The sequence below is a fragment of the Mustela lutreola genome, chromosome X (assembly GCF_030435805.1).
Source record: "Mustela lutreola isolate mMusLut2 chromosome X, mMusLut2.pri, whole genome shotgun sequence".
In the NCBI taxonomy this organism is placed as follows: domain Eukaryota; kingdom Metazoa; phylum Chordata; class Mammalia; order Carnivora; family Mustelidae; genus Mustela; species Mustela lutreola.
This window is the reverse complement of record NC_081308.1, coordinates 32,401,400-32,407,691: the sequence shown is the minus strand read 5'-3', so window position 1 is coordinate 32,407,691 and position 6,292 is coordinate 32,401,400.

The window sequence follows — 6,292 nt, the reverse complement described above, 5'->3', positions numbered from 1 at the left end:
TCTGAGTGTTGCGGAGCTCACAGGGATTAGAGCGGGGAAGCCACCTACAGAGACAGAGCCGAGGAGTAAACTCTCAACTTGTGGTTACCTTGAACTGGTCACAGGCTGGGTGAGCTCGGAGCATGGCCAGAGACCAGGGAGATGGGAATGATTGGGCGCTTTTCTCTGAGGGCACGCTGAGGAGTGGGGCCCAGAGCCTTGACTCCTCTGGACTAGAGATTGGGAGACCGCCATTTTCATTCCCGTCCTCCAGAACTCTACAGAAAGTGCTCAGGGAACAAAAGCTCCTGACATCCAACCCCAGCGGATTACTTAGCCTGGCCCCTGGTAAGGGCGGTGAAATTCTGTCTTGGGCAAAGACACTTGAGAATCACTGCAACAGGCCCCTCCCCCAGAAGATCAACAAGAAATCCAGCCAAGACCAAGTTCACTTCCCAAGGAGAAGAGCATAATTCCAGAAGAGGAGAAAGCAAAGCATGGAATTCATGGCTTTCTCCCCATGATTCTTCAGTCTTGCAGTTAACTTTTTTTTAATTTTATTTTTTTTTTCCTCTGCTAATTTTTTTAAACTTTTACCCTTTCCTCTTTTAACGTTTTTTTAACTAGTTTAACAATACCTTTCATAAAAAAAATCTTTTTTGAAACTTCATTATTATAGTCATATTTTATCCTTCATTGTATCTAACTTGATTTTTTGTATACACATAGGACTTTTTCTTCTAAAAAATTTGGGGTTCAACTTCTTCTAATAAATCAAAATATACCCTAAATCTAGCTCCGGGCTTGTTCTAGTCTCTAGCCCGAGCAAATTCTCTCCACTTTCTTTTTCTTTATTCTCCCAAACAACTTACTTTATCAACTCCCTTTTTAGAAATTAAAAAAAAATTTTTTTTCATCTTTATAGGCATATTCCATTCCTTCATTGTATTTACCCTTATAAATGTTTTTCGTTCCTTAAAATTTGGGGAGGTAGTTTCTTCTAAGAGACCAAAATACTCCCAAAATTAAATGGGTGACCCAGTTCTAGTCACCAATGTAATATATATATATTTTTTTTCTTTTTAAATTTTTTTTCTAAACTTTTTTTTAATCCCCTTTCTGCCTCCCATGATTTGGAGTCTCTTATGATTTGGTTAAAGCACATTTTCCTGGGGTCTTTGCCACCCTTTTAGTATTTTATTTGCTCCTTCATATATTCTTATCTGGACAAAATGACAAAGCGGAAAAACTCACCACAAAAAAATAAAAAACGGAAAAACAAGAGGCAGTACTGAAGGCTAGGGACCTAATCAATATGGACATTGGTAATATGTCAGATCTAGAGTTCAGAATGATGATTCTGAAAGTACTAGCCAGGATCGAAAAAGGCATGGAAGATATTAGAGAAACCCTCTCCAGAGACATAAAAGCCCTTTCTGGAGAAATAAAAGAACTAAAATCTAACCAAGTTGAAATCAAAAAAGCTATTAATGAGGTGCAATCAAAAATGGAAGCTCTTACTGCTAGGATAAATGAGGCAGAAGAAAGAATTAGTGATATAGAAGACCAAATGACAGAGAATAAAGAAGCTGAGCAAAAGAGAGACAAACAAATACTGGACCATGAGGGGAGAATTCGAGAGATAAGTGACGCCATAAGACGAAACATTAGAATAATTGGGATTCTAGAAGAAAAAGAAAGAGAGGGGAGCAGAAGGTATACTGGAGAGAATTATTGGAGAGAATTTCCCTAATATGGCAAAAGGAACAAGCATCAAAATCCAGGAGGTGCAGAGAACCTCCCCTCAAAATCAATAAGAATAGGTCCACACCCCGTCAACTAATAGTAAAATTTACAAGTCTTAGCGACAAAGAGAAAATCCTGAAAGCAGCCCGGGAAAAGAAGTCTGTAACATACAAGGGTAAAAATATTAGACTGGCAGCAGACTTATCCACAGAGACGTGGCAGGCCAGAAAGAACTGGCATGATAAAAAGCTTCCAGGATAAACAAAAACTGAAATAATTTGCAAACACCAAACCAGGTCTACAGGAAATATTGAAAAGGGTCCTCTAAGCAAAGAGAGAGCCTAAAAGTAGTAGATCAGAAAGGAACAGAGATAGCATACAGTAACAGTCACCTTACAGGCAATACAATGGCACTAATCATATCTCTCAATAGTTACCCTGAATGTAAATGGGCTAAATGCCCCAATCAAAAGAAAGAGGGTATCAGAATGGATAAAAAAACAAAGCCCATCAATATGCTGCCTACAAGAAACTCATTTTAGACCCGAAAACACTCAAAGGGTCTGTCCAATAAGAAGATCTAACAATTTTAAATATCTATGCCACTAACATGGGAGCAGCCAACTATATAAACCAATTAACAACAAAATCAAAGAAACACATCAACAATAATAAAAAAAAATAGTAGGGGACTTTAACACTCCCCTCACTGAAATGGACAGATCATCCAAGCAAAAGATCAACAAGAAAATAAAGGCTTTAAATGACACACTGGACCAAATGGATATCACAGATATATTCAGAACATTTCATCCCAAAGCAACAGAATACACATTCTTCTCTGGTGCACATGGAACATTCTCCAGAATAGATCACATCCTGGGTTCTAAATCAGGTCTCAACTGGTATCAAAAGATACCAGGGATCATTCCCTGCATATTTTCAGACCACAATGCTCTGAAGTTAGAACTCCATCACAAGAGGAAATTTGGAAAGAACCGAAATACATGGACACTAAACAGCATCCTTCTAAGGAATGAATGGGTCAACCAGGTAATTAAAGAAGAATTGAGAAAATTCATGGAAACAAATGATAATGAAAACACAATGGTTCAAAATCTGTGGAACACAGCAAAGGCAGTCCCAAGAGGAAAATATATAGCAATGCAAGCCTTTCTCAAGAAACAAGAAAGGTCTCAAATACACAACCTAACCCTACACCTAAAGGAGCTAGAGAAAGAACAACAAAGAAAGCCTAAATCCAGCAGGAGAAGAGAAATCATAAAGATCAGAGCAGAAATCAATGAAATAAAAACAAACAAACAAAAAAGAATAGAACAAATCAATGAATCTAGGAGCTGGTTCTTCGAAAGAATTAATAAGATTGATAAACCCCTGGCCAGACTTACCAAAAAGAAAAGAGAAAGGACCCAAATAAATAAAATGATGAATGAAAGAGGAGAGATCACAACCAACACCAAAGAAATACAAACAATTATAGGAACATACTATGAGCAACTCTACACCAAAAAATTTGACAATCTAGAAGAAATGGATGCATTCCTAGAGACATATAAACTACCACAACTGAACCAGGAAGAAATAGAAAACCTGAACAGACCTATAACCAGTAAGGAGATTGAAACAGCCATCAAAAATCTCCAAACAGGGGCGCCTGGGTGGCTCAGTGGGGTAAAGCCTCTGCCTTCAGCTCCGGTCATGATCTCAGGGTCCTGGGATCGGGACCCACATGGGGCTCTCTGCTCAGCAGGGATGCTGCTTCCCTCTCTCTCTGCCTGCCTCTCTGCCTAATTGTGATCTCTCTCTGTCAAATAAATAAAATCTTCAAAAAAAAATCTCCAAACAAAAGCCCAGGGCCAGATGGCTTCCAAGGGGAATTCTACCAAACATTTAAAGAAGAATAATTCCTATTCTCCTGAAACTGTTCCAAAAAATAGAAATGGAAGGAAAACTTCCAAATTCATTTTATGAGACCAGCATCACCTTGATCCCAAAACCAGACAAGGATCCCTTAAAAAAAGAGAACTACAGACCAATATCCTTGATGAACACAGATGTGAAAATTCTCACCAAAATACTATCCAATAGTATCCAACAGTACATTAAAGGGATTATTCACCATGGCCAAGTGGGAGTTATTCTAGGGCTGCAAGGTTGGTTCAACATCTGAAAATCAATCAGTGTGATACAATACATTAATAGAAGAAAGAACAAGAACCATATGATACTCTCAATAGATGCTGAAAAAGCATTTGACAAAGTACAGCATCCCTTCCTGATCAAAACTCTTCAAAGTGTAGGGATAGAGGGCACATACCTCAATATTATCAAAGCCATCTATGAAAAACCCACTGCAAATATCATTCTCAATGGAGAAAAACTGAGAGCTTTTCCACTAAGGTCAAGAACACGGCAGGGATGTCCATTATCACCACTAGTACTATTCAACGTAGTACTAGAAGTCCTAGCCTCAGCAATCAGACAACAAAAAGAAATTAAAGGCATCCAAATCGGCAAAGAAGAAGTCAAACTATCACTCTTTGCAGATGATATGATACTATATGTGGAAAGCCCAAATGACTCCACTCCAAAAGTGCTAGAACTTGTACAGGAATTCAGGAAAGTGTCAGGATATAAAATCAATGCACAGAAATCAGTTGCATTTCTTTACACCAACAACAAGACAGAAGAAAGAGAAATTAAGGAGTCCATCCCATTTACAACTGCACCCAAAAACATAAAATATGTAGTAATAAACCTAACCAAAGAGGCAAAGAATCTATACTCAGAAAACTATAAAGTAATCATGAAAGAAACTGAGGAAGACACAAAGAAATGGGAAAATGTTCCATGCTCCTGGATTGGAAGAACAATTTTTGAAAATGTCTATGCTACCTAAAGCAATCTACATATTTAATGCAATTCCTATCAAAATCCCATCCATTCTTTTCAAAGAAATGGAACAAATAACCCTAAAATTTATACGGAACCAGAAAAGGCCTCAAATAGCCAAAGGAATATTGAAAAAGAAAGCCAAAGTTGGTGGCATCACAATTCCGGACTTCAAGCTCTATTACAAAGCTGTCATCATCAAGACAGTATGGTACTGGCACAAAAACAGACACATACATCAATGGAACAGAATAGAGAGCTCAGAAATACACCCTCAACTCTATGGTCAACTAATCTTCGACAAAGCAGGAAAGAATATCCAATGGAAAAAAGATAGCCTCTTCAACGAATGGTGTTGGGAAAATTGGACAGCCACATGCAGAAATATGAAATTGGACCATTTCCTTACACCACACACGAAAATAGACTCAAAATGGATGAATGACCTCAATGTGAGAAAGGAATCCATCAAAATCCTTGAGGAGAACACAGGCAACAACCTCTTTGACCTCAGCCACAGTAACTTCTTCCTAGGAACATCGCAAAGGCAAGGGAAGCAAGGGCAAAAATGAACTATTGGGATTTCATCAAGATCAAAATGTTTTGTACAGCAAAGGAAACAGTTAACAAAACCAAAAGACAACTTACAGAATGGGAGAAGATATTTGCAAATGACGTATCAGATAAAGGGCTAATATCCAAAACCTATAAAGAACTTACCAACTCAACACCCAAAGAACAAATAATCTAATCAAGAAATGGACAGAGAACATGAACAGACATTTCTGCAAAGAAGACATCCAGATGGCCAACAGACACATGAAAAAGTGCTCCACATCATTCGGCATCAGGGAAATACAAATCAAAACCACAATGAGATACCACCTCACACCAGTCAGAATGGCTAAAATTAACAAGTCAGGAAATGACAGATGCTGGTGAGGATGCAGAGAGAGGGGAACCCTCCTACACTGTTGGTAGGAATGCAAGCTGGTGCAACCACTCTGGAAAACTGCATGGAGGGTCCTCAAAAAGTTGAAAATAGAGCTACCCTATGACCTGGCAATTGCACTACTTGGTATATACCCTAAAGATACAAACTTGGTGCTCCAAAGGGGCACATGCACCCAAATGTTCATAGCAGCAATGTCCACAATAGCCAAACTATGGAAAGAATCTAGATGTCCATCAACAGGTGAATGGATAAAGAGGAAGTGGTATATATATACAATGGAATACTATGCAGCCATCAAAAGAAATGAAATCCTGCCATGTGCGACAGCATAGAAGCAACTAGAGTGTAATTTGCTTAGTGAAATAAGTCAATTGGAGAAAGACAACTATCATATGATCTCCCTGATATGAGGAAGTGAAGATGCAACGTGGGGGGCTTGGTGGTAGGAAAAGAATAAATGAAACAAGATGGGATTGGGAGGGAGACAAACCATAAGGGACTCTTAATCTCAGAAAACAAACTGGTTGCTGGGGGGCGGGGGTCAGGAGATGGTGCTGGGGTTATGGACATTGGGGAGGGTATGTGCTATGGTGAGTCCTGTGAAGTGTGTAAACTTTCACACTTCAATTCACAGACCTGTACCCCTGGCAATTCACAGACCTGTATCCCTTATTAAAAAAATTTTAAAAAATTAAAAAT